The sequence below is a fragment of the Salvelinus alpinus genome, chromosome 11 (genome assembly GCF_045679555.1).
Source record: "Salvelinus alpinus chromosome 11, SLU_Salpinus.1, whole genome shotgun sequence".
Classification (NCBI taxonomy): domain Eukaryota; kingdom Metazoa; phylum Chordata; class Actinopteri; order Salmoniformes; family Salmonidae; genus Salvelinus; species Salvelinus alpinus.
In genome coordinates, this window is record NC_092096.1 from 50,942,873 (window position 1) to 50,961,941 (window position 19,069).

Sequence of the window (19,069 nt, forward strand, 5' to 3'; positions counted from 1 at the left end):
CACCCTTTACAAACATTTTCCCTGTGCCGAAAACAGGGAGGGCAGGCCATAGGGTCAGACCGGCAGTGAAGGAAAGGGAAAGTTGGGCACATTGGTGAAGGCTATGGGGACACATTTGGAGAGGTACATGTAGGTTACTTTTGCATTGAATTACAAAGGCAATTCATTAGTGTCCTGGCGAAATCCGGAATGTTAGTCAGTTAACTCATGCCATCATTTTTGGAAATATTGTTTCTTATACATTTTGTACATTGTGAAGTCTTAAGTCATTTGAAAAACAACTCCCATTCTCTTGCATGTACACTTGCAAGTTGGAAGCTACAAATCGACAACTTTGTAAGTAAAATTAAGAAAACAAATGAGACGGCTGACTGAAAATACACAATTGCTGAGCAGCACTCGCTCTTGTTAAACCAACGAATGCCATTCATTTGTATTTGGTCCCCTTCTTCGAACGCCTTGCCGCACCCCCACATGACTCGCTTCTTCACTAGAAAATACAAAACCACTTCAAAATGTGGTTGAAATAGGTGGTAGTAGCCCATCCTGCACTGAATAACACAGGTAATTAAATCGCATTAGACTGCAGGTTAGACTTGCATCACCATTTGCTGTCATCAATATGTAACTGTTTAACGAGTGACAGGATGCAGTGGCGACCCGTCATTCAGGGCTCTGCCCCACCTGTTAAGATAAACACTTTTGTGTAGTTATTTGGCATTAATACGTTTCACATAGCAGTTTGCAAACAAACATGGTCTCTTTTTTTGCTTTCTTGAGTAAGGCAGTTCCAAAATGCAGGTGTTTCAGCCTAGCTCAGTGCTTACTGTGGTGGAGAGGCAGCCAGCGGTTAATTGACTCAATGTTCTGTGACTCATGGTGTACTGTCCTCCTTAATTAAGGTGTATGCAACCATAATTTGACAGCTCACATCGGTAGCCATGAAGTGCTTTGAAAGGCTGGTCATGGCTCACATCAACATCATCATCCCAGAAACCCAAGACCCACTCCAATTCGCATACCGCCCCAACAGATCCACAGATGACGCGATCTCAATCGGGGCGGCAGGTAGCCTAGTGGTTTGAGCGTTGGACTAGCAACCCGAAGGTTGCAAGATCGAATCCCCGAGCTGACAAGGTAAAAATCTGTCGTTCTGCCCCTGAACAGGGCACAAATACTGTTCCTAGGCCGTCATTGTAAATAAGAATTTGTTCTTAACTGACTTGCCTAGTTAAATAAAGGTCAAATAAAATCGCACCCCACACTGCCCTTTCCCACCTGGACAAAAGGAACAACTATGTGAGAATGCTGTTCATTGACTACAGCTCAGCGTTCAACACCATAGTATCCACAAAACTCATCACTAATCTAAAGATCCTGGGACTAAACACGTCCCTCTGCAACTGGATCCTGGACTTCCTGACAGGCCGCCCCCAGGGTAGGGAACAAAACATCTGCCACGCTGATCCTCAACACTTAGGGGTGCATGCTTAGTCCCCTCCTGTACTCCCGGTTCATCCATTACCGCGTGCCAAGCACAACTCCAACACCATCAAGTTTGCTGACGACACAACGGTGGTAGGTCGGATCACCAACAACGATAAGCCAGCCTATAGGGAGGAGGTCAGAGACCTGGCAGTGTGGTGCCAGGACAACAACCTCTCCCTCAATGTGAGAAAGACAAAGGAGATGATCATGGACTACAGGAAAAGGTGAACCGAACACGCCCCAATTAACATCAACAGGGCTGTAGTGGAGCGGGTCGAGAGTTTCAAGTTCCTTGGTGTCCACCTCACCAGCAAACTATCATCGTCCAAACACACCAATAATGTCGTAAAGAGGGCACGACAACCCCTTTCCCCCCTCAGGAGACTGAAAAGATTTGGCATGGGTCCCCAGATCCTCAAAAAGTTCTACAGCTGCACCATCAAGAGCATCCTGACCAGTTGCATCACCACCTGGTATGGCAACTGCTCGACATCCGGCCGTAAGGCGCTACAGAGGACAGTGCGTACGGCCCAGTACATCACTGGGGCCAAGCTTCCTGCCATCCAAGACCTATATACTAGGCGGTGTCAGAGGAAGGCCCAAAAAATTGTCAAAGACTCCAGTCACCCAAGTTATAGACTATTCTCTCTGCTACTGCACGGCAAGCGGTACCGGAGCTCCAAGTGTAGGTCCAAAAGGCTCCTTAACAGCTTCTACCCCCAAGCCATAAGACTTCTGAACAATTCATAAAATGGCCAACCGGACTATTTGCATTGAACTCCCCCCCCCCCCCCTTTGTTTTTACACTGCTGCTACTCGCTGTTTATTATCTATACATAGTCACTCTACCCCTACCTACAGTGGGGCAAAAAAGTATTTAGTCAGCCACCAATTGTGCAAGTTCTCCCACTTAAAAAGATGAGAGAGGCCTGTAATTTTCATCATAGGTACACTTCAACTATGACAGACAAAATGAGAAAAAAAATCCAGAAAATCACATTGTAGGATTTCTTATGAATTTATTTGCAAATTATGGTGGAAAATAAGTATTTGGTCCCCTACAAACAAGCAAGATTTCTGGCTCTCACAGACATGTAACTTCTTCTTTAAGAGGCTCCTCTGTCCTCCACTCGTTACCTGTATTAATGGCACCTGTTTGAACTTGTTATCAGTATAAAAGACACCTGTCCACAACCTCAAACAGTCACACTCCAAACTCCACTATGGCCAAGACCAAAGAGCTGTCAAAGGACACCAGAAACAAAATTGTAGCCCTGCACCAGGCTGGAAAGACTGAATCTGCAATAGGTAAGCAGCTTGGTTTGAAGAAATCAACTGTGGGAGCAATTATCAGGAAATGGAAGACATACAAGACCACTGATAATCTCCCTCGATCTGGGGCTCCACGCAAGATCTCACCCCGTGGGGTCAAAATAATTACAAGAACGGTGAGCAAAAATCCCAGAACCACACGGGGGGACCTAGTGAATGACCTGCAGAGAGCTGGGACCAAAGTAACAAAGCCTACCATCAGTAACACACTACGCCGCCAGGGACTCAAATCCTGCAGTGCCAGACGTGTCCCCCTGCTTAAGCCAGTACATGTCCAGGCCCATCTGAAGTTTGCTAGAGAGCATTTGGATGATCCAGAAGAAGATTGGGAGAATGTCATATGGTCAGATGAAACCAAAATATAACTTTTTGGTAAAAACTCAACTCGTCGTGTTTGGAGGACAAAGAATGCTGAGTTGCATCCAAAGAACACCATACCTACTGTGAAGCATGGGGGTGGAAACATTATGCTTTGGGGCTGTTTTTCTGCAAAGGGACCAGGACGACTGATCCGTGTAAAGGAAAGAATGAATGGGGCCATGTATCGTGAGATTTTGAGTGAAAACCTCCTTCCATCAGCAAGGGCATTGAAGATGAAACGTGGCTGGGTCTTTCAGCATAACAATGATCCCAAACACACCGCCCGGGCAACGAAGGAGTGGCTTCGTAAGAAGCATTTCAAGGTCCTGGAGTGGCCTAGCCAGTCTCCAGATCTCAACCCCATAGAAAATCTTTGGAGGGAGTTGAAAGTCCGTGTTGCCCAGCAACAGCCCCAAAACATCACTGCTCTAGAGGAGATCTGCATGGAGGAATTGGCCAAAATACCAGCAACAGTGTGTGAAAACCTTGTGAAGACTTACAGAAAACGTTTGACCTCTGTCATTGCCAACAAAGGGTATATAACAAAGTATTGAGAAACTTTTGTTATTGACCAAATACTTATTTTTCACCATAATTTGCAAATAAATTCATTAAAAATCCTACAATGTGATTTTCTGGATTTCTTTTTCTAATTTTGTCTGTCATAGTTGAAGTGTACCTATGATGAAAATTACAGGCCTCTCTCATCTTTTTAAGTGGGAGAACTTGCACAATTGGTGGCTGACTAAATACTTTTTCCCCCCACTGTATATGTACAAAATACCTCGACTAAGCTGTACCCCGCACATTGACTCCGTACCGGTACCCCCTGTATATAGCCTCATTATTGTTATTTTGTGTTACTTAACTTTTTTTTTTTTTACTTAATTTAGTAAATATCTTATCTCTATTTTGTTAAAATTGCTTTCTTGGTTAAGTAAGCATTCCACAGTAAGGCCCACACCTGTTGTATTCAGTGCATGTGACAAATAAAATGTTATTTGATTGTGTGAAAGACATTTTAGGACACACCTGAGGATGTTAACAACATGACCATCGAGAGAACACATCGGACAGCGACGACACTACCCCAACCTGGTGAAAATCTTACAATACACCGACAGGGAGAAGGTCTGGCTCAGAGCAAAAGCTCTTAGAAATTCTCACTGGAAAGGGGCAAAGGTGGAGTTTTTCCCTGACTTTTCCAAGGATGTTCAGGACAAGAGAAATGTGTTCACGGAGGTGACACACACACTGAATTTATACCAGACATTAGGAACACCTTCCAAATATTGAGTTGCACCCCCAATTTTGCCCTCAGAATAGCCTCCATTTGTCAGGGCATTGACTTTGCAAGGTGTCAAAAGCGCTCCACAGAGATGCTGGTCCTTGTTGACTCCAATGCTTCCCACAGATGTGTCAAGTTGCCTGGATGTCCGTTGGATGGTGGACTATTCTTGATACACACAGGAAACTGTTGAGCATAAAAAACCCAGCAGCGTTGCAGTTCTTGACACAAACCGGTGCACCTGGCACCTACTACCATACCCCGTTCAAAGGCACATAAATCTTTTGTCTTGCCCATTCACCCTCTGAATAGCACACATACACAATCCATGTCTCAAGGCTTAAAAATCCTTCCTTAACCTGCCTCCTTCCCTTCATCTATACTGATTGAAGTGGATTTAACAAGTGACATCAATTATTTTGCAAAATAATACTGGATTTAGATGATTTTCCTCTGGTACTGGGGAGGGATTATAATCAGGTCCCTGATGCATTTTAGATTAATCTAAAACTGGTCGATCCAGGCTGTATCACATCCAGCCGTGATTGGGAGTCCCATACGGCGGTGCACAATTGGCCCAGAGTTGGCCGGGGTAGGCCGTCATTGTAAATAATAATACATTTAAAAAACAGGACCTCAAACTCAAGAAGCAATTCCAACACTGTGTAAAGATGCTGGTCTTTATGATATATGGAGACTGATCAATCAAACCGCTCATGATTACACATTCTTTTCGAATAAGCATACTGTTTATTCCCGCATAGACTACTGTTTGATCTCACTCTCTCATAGATAAAGTGGGTGCTTGCAGTGTGGGCACAATAACTATGACAGATCATGCACCCATTGATCTGACGTTTGGAATAGAAGAAGAAAGAGAAACATTGAAGTGTTGGCGAATGAACACCAGCCTCTTACAGGACAAGGTGTTTTGTGAATTCCTTAAAGCAAACATTACAATATTCTTTGAAACAAACAATGACAGTGCGAAACAGATACTTGTTTGGGAGGCTTTTAAAGCTTACATACGCGAAGTAATGACACAACGATAAGATACTATAAAAAATTTGTATAAATAGAACGTTTATAAATTTGAAACGGAGCTCAAAACGCTGGAGAGGGATATTGTTTGCAATTACAGAGATCATACGTTTCCTGTAGTTCTTGACCAGGTTTGCACACACTGCAGCAGGGATTTTGGCCCACTCCTCCATACATACCTTCTCCAGATCCTTCAGGTTTCGGGGCTGTCGCTGGGCAATACGGATTTTCTATTGGGTTCAGGTCTGGAGACTGGCTAGGCCACTCCAGGACCTTGAGATGCTTCTTACGGAGCCACTCCTCCAAAGATTTTCTATTGGGTTCAGGTCTGGAGACTGGCTAGGCCACTCCAGGACCTTGAGATGCTTCTTACGGAGCCACTCCTTAGTTGCCCTGGCTGTGTGTTTCGGGTCGTTGTCATGCTGGAAGACCCAGCCACAACCCATCTTCAATGCTCTTACTGAGGGAAGGAGGTTGTTGGCCAAGATCTACGAGCGGAATACTTTATTCAGTAAAAAAGCTGAATATTCCCTGTACAGGTTGAAGCAGATGGTACGAATCAGGTGAAAAGGCAGGAAAACTGTTGGCCAGTCAATTGAAACAATTCAGCAAATAGGTGGAATCAGAAATAAGACAGGCATGCTGATTACCAATCATAAAGAAAACAATATATTTAGAGACTTCAATCAGAAACGTTATACTTCAGATGGTCCTTTAGATATGCAGAAAGCAGAGACGTTCTTTCAGAATTTGAACCTGCATAAATCTAACAGCGGAAGACAGGAATTGACAGGAATTGATTAGATTGCCCCATTACTTTGGAGGAATTGACCGAAACCATAAGACAAGCACCATTGGTAAAACTCCAGGCTTGGATGGGCTACCCAGTGATTTCGATAAAAGTTTTGAGGAGCAGCTTAGCCCAGAGATATTGAAAAATTTAACACATACGATTAACACAGGTAAGCTCCTACCTTCCATGAGTAAGACAGTAATCGCCCTAATCCTTAAAAAAGGAAAGAATCCCCATGAGTGTGGGAGCTACTGTCCAATTTCTTTGATAAATTGTGATGGAAAATCATTTACCAAACTTTTGTCTATGATGGTGAATCATATAATTAAGAAAATCATAAATTCAGACCAGGTGGAGAACTGATCTGATAATCTTAGATGCCTATTGCATGTAATCTGGAAGGCAAAAAATGTGGATACTTCAGTGGCAGCTTTATCCCTAGATGCAGAGAAATCCTTTGATAGAGTGGGTTGGGATTACCTGCATTATACTCTAAATACATTTGGATTTGGACAGGGCTTTCAGAATATTATTACACTTATGTACAACGACTCCAAATCCATAGTAGTCACTAACAGATTACGGTCATCTCCATTTAAAGTAGGGCGAGGCACAAAACAAGGTGACTGTCTCTCACCTTTCCTATTTATTATAGCACTAGAACCATTAGCCAAAGCCATTAGGCTGCATCAGTCAGTCAAAGGGGTTACTGTGGGAGGTAGATAGAATAAACTACTGCTTTATGCAGACTACATATTACTATTAACATCAGACCCCTCAACTCTCCATATCTCCTTTACTCAACCTAGTAAATTAATTTTCAGAGATATTGAGGTATAAAGTAAATTTGACCAAGTCCGAGGTAATGCCCCTATCAAAACATGACTTCCTTAACTGGAGGTATCAATGGGTCCCTAAAAACTTGAAGTGCCTGGGGATTGCTTTAAATCCTAGTCAAGAGAATGTGATTTCTGAAAACCAACTATTCAACAAAATTCAACTCCAGTTTAAGAACTGGGATAAGCTACCAATCGCATTATGGGGTAGGAAACAGTTTATAATTGTTTATATTATTCTTTATTTAACCTTTATTTAACTAGGCATATAAAGATTGGTCATAGCTCCCAAAACTGAATTACATCATCAGCATGTTACCACTATCCATACCTGTCGGTACCTTTTAAATCTAGGGACAAAATTAATACTCCCTTTATTTGGGCCGGTAAAAGGGCCAGGATGAAACTGGCGAGATTACAGGCAAAGACTGAGAAGGGAGGATTAAAGCTCCCTGACATGCAATTATGTCAAGAAGACTTTATAACTGCCCAAGTAGGCTCTCTCTTCATTGAGAACTCCAATAGGCCAATTTTGGTGGACATCGAAGAAGAACTTAATGCCCCATTTGGAGCATCAGATTATCTGAGTCAACAAAAGGTGGGATGGCAGAATCCAATAATGTCCCATTCAAAAGATATGTGGAGTGAGATTCATAAGAGAGAGAAATCTTCACCTTTCTTGAAAGCTCTGCTTTGTTATGGAACAACCATAAATTGAAAATAGGAGGACAGGGGATAAAGAACATTGGGTGTCTAAATCAAGAAAACACATTTACCTCTTTTGAAGAACTAAGGTCCAAGTATAATTTACAGGAACAAGACTTTTGGAGATACATTATCTCCAGTTTAGAGATTGTATGTTTACGGTGGGACTGAAAAACAACAAATTCCCTGTATATTCTGATGTAAATGTTAAGATAGAAATCCTCTGCAAATGACCACATACCGCAGGGCTTATATATCGCCACCTTATAGGTGGATTTAATGAAACTTGTAAGGGCCTAAAGGCTGTATGGTGAAAAAGACCTAGAGGTAACATTTGTAGAGGAGGAATGGTACAAAATAGTACAACAGATGCAGATGCAGATCCCTATGAGGGATGCTGATTCAATTTAAAGTGTTCAATGGGATTTATTGGACTCCTCTGAGGCTGAACAGAATAGGTTTGATAGAATCCAACCTATGCTGGAGATGTCAATCAAGTACAGCTGACATAGACCTCCCGAGTGGCGCAGCGGTCTTGGGCACTGCATCGCAGTGCTAGCTGCGTTACTACAGATCCTGGTTCGATACTGGGCTGTGTTGCAGCCGGCATTAGGTGACGTTAAATTGGCCAAGCATCGTCCAGGTCAGGGGAGGGTTTGTCCGGCCGAGATGTCCCTGTCCCATCGCGCTCTAGCGACTCCCGTGGCAGGCCGGGCACAAGGACGCTGACACTGGTCGCTAGGTGTACGGTGTTTCTTCCCGACACATTGGTGCGGCCGGCTTCCAACTTAAGCGTGCATTGTGTTAAGAAGCAGTGCGGCTTGACGGGGTTGTGTTTCGGAGTACGCATGGCTCTCGACCTTCGCCTCTTCCGAGTCCGTACGGGAGTTGCAGCGATGGGAAAAGACTGTAACTACCATTTGGGGAGAAAAAGGGGGTAAAAAAAACAGTAAATTATATTTTAAAAAATTCATAAACAAAATAAAAAAACATATATAAAAAAGTACAAGTGAAATTATCCATATGTTCTGCAAATGTCCAAGTTTGGGAAGCTTTTGGCATAGGGTAACGGAATAGACTGGGGAATAAATGGGTACCACAATACTTGCAAATCCTGCTATGCTATTACTGAATATCACTAAGGATATTGATAGACTGAGAAGCTCATGTTTAAACGGGCTAAAATATTTGTTTCCTTTAATATATTCTCTATTGTATATATATTCATGCCTGTCTGTCTATTGTTTAGTGTTAAATGTGATTAAATTGCATTGTTATATTGTGAAAGGAAACAATAAACTGTAATTGCAAAGAGTTAGCGGTTAAGGTTGGGGAAAAGAGGATTTTGAATGGGAATAAATGGTTTGGTCCCCACAAGGATAGTAAAACAAACGTCCATCCTCCTCAGTGAATTTCATAAAAATAGTGAAACAATATCAGTTATCCTTTTTAGATAAAACTATACTAAATATACTCACGTCGCCAAATAACTGATTAAAAAATAATGTATTAATAATAAGGTCTACAATAGCATAAAAGGTATTCTGTAGGGTAGCACCATGGTGTAGCCAGAGTCAGCTAGTTTCCGTCCTCTGTGTACATTGACTTCAGTACAAAACCTAGGAGGCTCATGGTTCTCACCCCATTCCATAGACTTACACAGTAATTATGACAACTTCCGGAGAACGTCCTCTAACCTATCAGAGCTCTTGCAGCATGAACTGACATGTTGTTGACCCAATCAAAGGATCAGAGAATATATCTAGTACTGAAAGCAAGAGAGTGCGAGAGAGAGCTAGCTAAATTTCATATTTCTTTCACTTTCACTTACTTAGCTAGCAAATGCAGCTAGCTAGTTTAGCCTATTCAAACACTGGTACTCTTCCAAGTCAAGGTAAGCTTTTATCAATTTAATGCCACCGGGGTCCACTGGTGTAACTGCTAAACTGCTTGGAGACTGTACACTGTATGTGTCACGTCTACTCCCTCTCCTCCCCTCCCCTCTGGCGTTCAATGTCGCCTGTATACTAACCACTGTTCCTGGGATCCCTCATTACACACACCTAGTATCAATCATTACACGCACCTGGTATCAATCATTACACGCACCTGTACGTCATCATAAGGCACACCTGGACTCCATTACCTTACTCATTACCTCCCATATATCTGGCACTCCCTTAGGTTCCTTCCCCAGTCAGTATTGATCCTGTGTTTATGCAAAGATGCTACTGTTATATTGTCTCGTTCCATGTTTGTTGTTTTATTAAATGTTTCAGCTGCACCTGCTTCTCGACTCACAGCGTCTTCGTTATGGAATACTGACTCAAACAATGGAAGCAGCAGGAGAACAAAATATCTCCCAGACGGTCCACAAGCAGGGATACCTTCTATGTCAACACCAGGACCAGCTCGCACAACTGGGGACGGCTATGGGAGAGGTTCTTCGCAGTGTGCAACATCTCGAACATACCCAGGAGGTGTTGCCGTCAACTAGCGGAGGATACTCTATAACCAGTCGACCCAGCGATCCAGCACAACATCCTATTCAGCAACCCGCTCAGGTCAGCGATGCCCGTTTGTCCCTACCGGATAAATATGATGGTACCCCATCTAAATGCCGTGGCTTCCTACTTCAGTGCTCGCTCTACTTTACACAGCAGAGGGAAGCCCCCATCACCGAGAGGTCCAAGGTTGCCATGGTTATTTCTCTGCTGACTAGGAGGGCTTTGGAATGGGCCACGGCCGTCTGGGAGAGAGGAAGAGCTAGATTCATATGAGGGGTTCATGTCTCTGTTCAAATGCATCTTTGATCATCCCCGGAGGGCAGAGAGGGAGGTGAGCGCTTACTCTAATTACGGCAGAATACGTGCTCTTCCACCTCATAGGGCAGGAGTGAGTATTCCATCTTCATCACTTTCTGCTAAACTCTTTTTGGTGTCCATCACACTAGTTGACTGTCCCTCATGTACTGTGTCTACAGCGTTAGTGGATTCCGGGAGCCACGGGTAACTTTATAGACCAGACCCTTATCTCCTCTCTTAACATCTCATACCCGCTCTCCTTTCCCGGTTCAAGCCCTTGATAATCGGCCACTAGGATCCGGAACCATCACCCAACCACTCATCCTCACCGCAGAGTCCATTCATCAGGAGAACATCTCCTTCTTCATCACCAGTGCACCAGGTCACAAGATCACCCTCGGCCTCCCTTGGCTTCAACGCCATAACCCCACCATCTCATAGTCGAGGATGAGAATCAGACTGGTCACCCAAATGCCGGAGGACCTGCTTCCCCATCCCCTGTGGTTCCACGTCGGTTGAGAGTCCTGTGGTTGGCCTTCAGCCCAACATCCCGGAGGTATACCAGGACTTGCGGGAGGTATTCTCCAAGACCCACGCCACCAGTCTTCCCCCTCATCGCCCCTGGGAATGTGCCATCGACCTGCTGGCAGGGTCTGTGCCTCCGCGCAGACGCATCTACCCTCTGTCGGTGGTTGAGACCCAGGCAATGGAGGATTACATCCAAGAGGCACTCCAAGGTTTCATCCGCACGTCCAATTCTCCTGCGTCGGCTGGTTTCGTCATCATGGCCAAGAAGGATGGAGGGTCATGTCCATGTATTGATTACAAAGGACTCAATGAAATTACCACAAAGTACCGTTACCCTCTCCCGTTGGTGCCGGCAGCCATCCAACAGCTCTGCGGGGCCAGGTTCCTTACCAAACTGGACCTGCGGAGTGTAAACAATCTCATCTGGGGATGAGTGGAAGACTGCGTTTAGCATGATGTCTGGTCACTGCGAGTACTTGGTGATGCCATTTGGTTGAGCCAATGCTTCGTCAGTGTTCCAGACATTCATTAACGAGGTGTTCAGGGACATGCTCAGACGCCAGGTGGTCGTGTATATCGATGACATCCTGGTCTACTCGGCTACCCTGGAGGATCACATCACTCACGTTCGAGCAGTCATGGAACGCCTCCTGGCTAACCACCAATTTCATCAGAAGACTGTCTCCTACTTAGGCTACCAAATCAGCCACAAATTGTATCCTTGTGCATATTATTCTAAGAAACTGTCCCCTGCAGAGAGGAATTACGACGTTGGCGATCAAGAGCACCTGGCTGTGAAGTTGGCATTAGAGGAGTGAAGACACTGGCTGGAGGGCGCCAAGGAACCATTCGTCACCCTCACCGACCATCAGAACCTGGAGTACATATGGACAGCGGGGAGGCTGAATCCGCGCCAAGCAAGGTGGGCCCTTTTATTCACAAGGTTCGACTTCATGCTGACCTATCGCCCAGGTTCAAAGAACACAAAGGCCGATGTCCCGTCTCTGCGATTCGGGAGAGGGTCCTGTCCAGAGTGCACCTATAATCCCTTCCTGAGACATAGCTCCAGTGGTCTGGGACGTAGATGTGGACATTCGCTAGGCTTTGGAGAGGGAGCCCGGACCCCCTTACTGTCCTCCCGAGCGCATCTATGTTCCCATGGGGATAAGGGATCGGCTGCTGACCTGGGCACAAACAGCTGTCTCTGCTGGACATCCAGGTATTTCTCACACTAATCAATCCATCTCTGAGAAGTACTGGTGGCCCACCTTGGCGCAGGACGTCACTCGCTACATCAACTCCATTTTCGTATGTGCCTAAACCAAATCCCCCTGGAACACTCCAGCAGGGAAACTCCTTTCCCTTCCTGTGCCTCAGCTTCCCTGGTCCCATCTATCCATTGACTTTGTTACTGATCTCCCCTCCTCTGACGGTTTCACCACCATTTTGGTGGTTGTGGATAGATTTTCAAAATCCTGTCCTTTAATCCATCTTTCTTGTCTCCCTACTGCTCTCCAGGTCGCTGAAGCACTATTCCAGCAGGTCTTCCGGCATTATGGTCTTCCGGAGGACATCGTCTCTGACCGTGGCCCCCAGTTCACATCATGGGTATGGAGAGCCTATATGGAGAAGCTCGGGGTCACAGTCAGCCTCACTTCCGGGTATAGGCCTCAGTCCAACGGGCAGGTGGAGAGGATAAACCAGGAGCTGGGAAGGTTCCTGAGGAGTCAGGGCTCGATTCCTTCCATGGACGATCCCTGGGGATCGTGTCTGGCTCTCTACCAGGAACCTCCCACTCCGCCTGCCCTGTAAAAAGCTGAGCCCCCAGTTTGTGGGACCGTTCAAGGTTCTCCGGAGGATCAGCGAGGTGACGTGTAGGTTACAGCTTCCCAGTGACTACCATATCTCACCTTCTTTTTATGTCTCCCTTCTCAGGCCGGTGGTTCCTGGTCCCCTAGCTGATGCTGTCCCCCACGACACCCCTCCGCCCCCCCTGGTCTGGCCTATGCCGTCAGATCTCTACTGGACTCCCAACGTCATGGGGGTCGGCTTCAGTACCTGGTGGACTGGGAGGGGTATGGCCCAGAGGAGCGGTGTTGGGTTCCAGTGGGAGACATTCTGGACCCCAACATCATCCGTGATTTCCACCTTTGCCGCTCGGACTGGCCCGCTCCTCATCCTCAGGGTCCGTCCCTCTGGTCGGCATCATCCTGAGGTTGGAGATGCGCGTCAGGGGGGGGGTTCTGTCATGTCTACTCCCGCTCCTACCCTCCGGGGTTCAACGTCGACTGTATACTAACCACCGGTCCTGGGGTCCATCATTACGCACACCTGGCATCAATCATTACACGCACCTGTACGTCATCATTCAATTCAATTCAATTCAATTTTATTTTATATAGCCCTTCGTACATCAGCTAATATCTCGAAGTGCTGTACAGACACCCAGCCTAAAACCCCAAACAGCTAGTAATGCAGGTGTAGAAGCACGGTGGCTAGGAAAAACTCCCTAGAAAGGCCAAAACCTAGGAAGAAACCTAGAGAGGAACCAGGCTATGAGGGGTGGCCAGTCCTCTTCTGGCTGTGCCGGGTGGAGATTATAACAGAACTATGCCAAGATGTTCAAAAATGTTCATAAGTGACAAGCATGGTCAAATAATAATCATGAATAATTTTCAGTTGGCTTTTCATAGCCGATCATCAAGAGTTGAAAAACAACAGGTCTGGGACAGGTGGCGGTTCCATAACCGCAGGCAGAACAGCTGAAACTGGAATAGCAGCAAGGCCAGGCGGACTGGGGACAGCAAGGAGTCACCACGGGCGGCAGTCCCGACGCATGGTCCTAGGGCCCAGGTCCTCCGAGAGAAAGAAAGAGAGAAGGAGAAAATTAGAGAGAGCCAAGATTTTCAAAATGTTCATAAATGACAAGCATGGTCAAATAATAATCAGGAATAAATCTCAGTTGGCTTTTCATAGCCGATCATTAAGAGTTGAAAACAGCAGGTCTGGGACAGGTAGGGGTTCCGTAACCGCAGGCAGAACAGTTGAAACTGGAATAGCAGCAAGGCCAGGCGGACTGGGGACAGCAAGGTGTCATCATGCCCGGTAGTCCTGACATATGGTCCTAGGGCTCAGGTTCTCAGAGAGAAAGAGAGAACGAAAGAATTAGAGAGAGCATACTTAAATTCACACAGGACACTGGATAAGACAGGAGAAGTACTCCAGGTAACCAACTGACCCTAGCCCCCCGACACATAAACTACTGCAGCATAAATACTGGAGGCTGAGACAGGAGCGGTCAGGAGACACTGTGGCCCCATCCGAAGAAACCCCCGGACAGGGCCAAACAGGAAGGATATATGAGGAACACCTGGGCTCCATTACCTCACACATTACCACCCCTATAATCGGCCACTTATTTCTATTACAGCATATTAGATGACTGTCATTCATATTCCATTCACTCATCTCAATGTAACATCGATAGATTTAGGCTACTACTTCCTTATACCCATGATGAGGTTGCTACAACCTAGCCTATGAATAAAAGTTTACAACAGGTGCACAGGTCGAGAAATTTGAGTAATCAAGGTGACAGAAAGTGACACATTCAATACCGCCTTGCACACTCTTGCCTGCATCTAGCTGATCTAGGGTGTAATCATTAGTCCAACAGTTGCAAACAAGAGTTTATATTGGACAAATTCAGGTATGTTTATTCCTGTTTTGTTCTGTTTAAGAAATGTTTTTCAACAGAATCGGCAGAATTAATACACAACTAATCACACGCAAACACAGTTCACCTTCATAGCAACCACATGCAAATAGCATGTAAACTTTGATCTTTGTATAATTCCTTTTCGCATCTACGTGCTCTCCTCCTCTCACCTTTTCCCTTCGCTTGTGAACTTCAGTGAACAACACATCGACTGTCTGTGACCAGGTGAAAAAACCTTTCCAAGCCAAACCATCTCATAACCACTAACTGCTGCACACAGCCTGTATGTGCCATTAGGTACCCCTCCATGTGTAGGCTATTGTACTGGCCTGTGGAGTACATTCTTTCATATGTGTAGTAGTTTGTTGCATCGTATTGCTTAGTTTATCATTTGTGTCAACACTTTGGAACTCTCCTTCTTATCTCTGTAATCCCACCCTACCTTCACCCATTTTCCCTATGCTGCTTCCTTTGCCTTTTCTTCTCCTGATTTGATAACATGTTTAAACGTGTTGTGATGTACTGTTTTTACTACCTTTCTGTCACCTGTGTAATGCGGTCCTGCTTATTCTGGGGTTCAGACTGAATGCAGTGGTAAATGTACTGCTTACAATTGACAGCAACATGGACCTGTTAAATTTACAAGGGTGTTGATATACAGTAGCTGCGTTTAGGCATGGCTTCCTTGTTTTGAGTCTAAGTGTTTCTCATTCTGCTGGAGTTGACCTAGTATCTTATATAAAACCTACCTTAAGCAGCCTGTATCCATTTGTAACTCACCCTAAAAAGCACAATATGCTGTTTTACATTTTGTGTTATTTTTACTGGTCTAATTCCTAAAAGGGAAAAGCAGAAGAATCTGTGCTCTCTTGGATAGTAACAATAGTTCATACGTTGCTCTTCGATGTCCAAGGTTTGTGGCATTGATGAATAAATAATTTAATGTTTACTTAAATTCAGATGTTTATATGTTATCTTGCGTATAAAAGGCATATGTATGCATTGTTTACTATTTTGATTTCTTTAAAACAATGTGATTGATGGGTGATTAGGTGTATTGTCAAATAAATATGCGTATTCATTCATCCTTATGGATACATGAGTTATGATGTTGTCAAATAAATATGCGTATTCATTCATCCTTATGGATACATGAACAATGAGTTAATCAGGCTTTCGAGTCTGCAACATAACAAGTTAGTTCTGAATTGCTTTAATAAAGCAGTGCATTCTGACACCATCAATTGAAATAGATTTCACCTTGTTCATATAATTGTCAGAAATAAGAAAAGATCTCCACCGGCTGAAGCAGAAGAGGATCTGGTAAAATAAATGTATGTTGCTAATATCTAGGTAGGTAGATAGCTGCAGTGCATTCGTAAAGTATTCAGATCCTTGACTTTTTTCACATTTTGTTAGGTTACAGCCTTAGTCTAAAATGTATTCAATTGTTTATTTTCCTCATCAATCTACACACAATACCCCATAATGACAAAGCAAAAACAGGTTTTTAGAAATAAAATAAAATACCACATTAACATAAGTATTCTGACCCCTTACTTTGTTGAAGCACCTTTGGCAGTGATTACAGCCTCGAGTCTTCTTGGGTATGATGCTATGAGCTTGGTACACCTGTATTTGGGGTGTTTCTCCCATTCTTCTCTGCAGATCCTCTCAAGCTCTGTCAGGTTGGATGGGGAGCATCGCTGCACAGCTATTTTCCTATCTCTCCAGAGATGTTCGATAAAGGTTCAAGTCCGGGCTCTGGCTGGGCCACTCAAGGCCATTCAGAGACTTGTCCCGAAGCTACTTCTGCGTTGTCTTGGCTGTGTGCTTAGAGTCGTTGTCCTGTTGGAAGATGAACCTTCACCCCAGTCTGAGGTCCTGAGCAGGTTTTCATTAAGGATCTCTCTGAACTTTGCTCCGTTCATCTTTCCCTCAATCCTGACTAGTCTCCCAGTCCCTGTCGCTGAAAAACATCCCCACAGCATGATGTTGCCACCACCATGCTTCACCGTAGGAATGGTGCCAGGTTTTCTCCAGACGTGACGCTTGGCATTCAGGCCAAAGAGTTCAATCTTGGTTTCATCAGACCAGAGAATCTTGTTTCTCATGGTCTGAGTCCTTTAGATGCCTTTTGGCAAACTCCAAGTGGGCTGCCATGTGCCTTTTACTGAGAAGTGGCTTCCGTATGACCACTCTACCATAAAAGCCTGATTGGTTGAGTGCTAGAGATGTTTATCCTTCTGGAAGGTTCTCCCATCTCCACAGAGGAACTCTGGAGCTCTGTCAAAGTGACCATCAGGTTCTTGGTCACCTCCCTGAACAAGGCCCTTCTCCCCCGATTGCTTAGTTTGGCCGGGCGGCCAGCTCAAGGAAGTCTTGGTGGTTCCAAACTTCTTCAATTTAAGAATGGTGGAGGCCACTGTGTTCTTGGGGACCTTCAATGCTGCAGACATTTTTTTGGTACACTTCCCCAGATCTGTGCCTCGACACAATCCTGTCTTGGAGCTCTAAGACAATTCCTTCGACCTCGTGGCTTGGTTTTTACTCTGACATGAACTGTCAACTGTGGGACCTTATAGACAGATGTGCGCCTTTCCAATTCATGTCCAATCAATTGAATTTACCACAGGTGGACTCCAATCAAGTTGTAGAAACTCAAGGATGGCCAATGGAAACAGGATGCACCTGAGCTCAATTTCAAGTCTCATAGCAAAGGGTCTGAATAGTTATGTAAATAAGGTATTTCTGTTTCTTATTTTTATTACATTTTCTAACATTTCAAAAAACTTGTTTTCACTTTTGTCATTATTGGGTATTGTGTGTAGATAGATTATTATTTATTTTTTAGCTAGGCAAGTCAGTTAAGAATAAATTCATATTTACAATTACGGCCTACGAACAGTGGGTTAACTGCCTTGTTTAGGGGCAGAACGACAGATTTTTACCTTGTCAGCTCAGGGATTCGATCTAGCAACCTTTCGGTTACTGGCCTAACGCTCTAACCACTAGGCTACCTGCCGCCCCATTTATGAAGAAAATTTTGAATTTAATAAATGTTATAATATGGCTGTAACGTAACAAAATGTGGAAAGGGGGAAGGGGTCTGAATACTTCTGAATGCACTGTAGCTTCTTTGCAAAAAACAAAAAACGTCTAGTATTCATGGCACATTAAAAATATCTGACTGCTACTAGTATAGAATCATGTGCAAGACACAAGACCAAATGTATAAATAAGACAACAAATATTAGTTAAATAACATATGGAACAGTAAATTTAAATATATTTTAGTTTTGGATCAAGGTAACTAGTAGCTAGCTTGCTGACAGCAAAGGTGATGATGATGCAGAAGCTTGCAAGGATGTGTAGTCTTGCATGATGTTTGCTTTGATGCTAATTAGTATTTTTGAATCTGAGCGCCAAATATAGTAATAAAAGTCACCTTGTCCGAGAGAGATTTATACTGTTATCAAAACGTCACGCCAGGGTAAGCCTACACAAAACACTTATTTGAAGTGTTTCTAAAAAATCCACAATGAATAAACTATATGCTGAAAAAAGGTTGGAACCATTTCCGTGTTTTACTGCTAGTTTTTATGGGTATTATGAGGTCATCCACTGTGGGGCTCATTTGGGCAACGATTGGAGAAACGTACTGTATAACGCCCCACACGCAGACTGTCGACCAATCGCGTTCACCTTGTCATTCTGCATCACGTTGTTGCAAATGCCGAGTTCAAAACAACTGGGAAATCTCAGATTTCCGACTTCACTGCGTTAAAGACAACTGGGAACTCTGAAAAAAACGAGCTCAGACTGGGAAAATCTTTTGAACGCTCATCCACCTCGGAACTCCAAGAATAGCCCAGAATGCATCGTGCGGCCCATTGACGTAGCATGTGCAATGTACACAATAGGCCTTAATACGTTTCCCATCTCTTCTAAAGTATCTCTGTCAACAATGCATCTCAACTCCTCCTCCACATTTACTTGATTGTTCCAGCCTGGTCTCATAGACTATACGTAATATAGTACAGTCAATCTGGGATACTCAAATTAGTATGGTATTTTCCCAGCTAGCACAGTAGATCTGGGCCGATTCCGGATGCGAGTCGGGGCACTCGGCTTAGTCAGACTCTGCCGACGTCATGTGGCCCGAGTCTGGGCCGC

The 19,069-nt window shown here is 44.4% G+C and overlaps 1 long non-coding RNA gene across 1 annotated transcript; it reads right to left on the reverse strand.

Annotated features, from left to right (window-relative positions):
* Positions 1-13,547: 13,547 nt before the first annotated feature.
* Positions 13,548-18,485, reverse strand: LOC139534886 (uncharacterized). Its single transcript, XR_011667023.1, has 2 exons — positions 18,342-18,485; positions 13,548-14,313 (listed from the first exon to the last, which is right to left on the reverse strand). It is a non-coding gene; the product is annotated as an uncharacterized lncRNA (long non-coding RNA).
* Between the last annotated feature and the right edge of the window lie 584 nt (positions 18,486-19,069).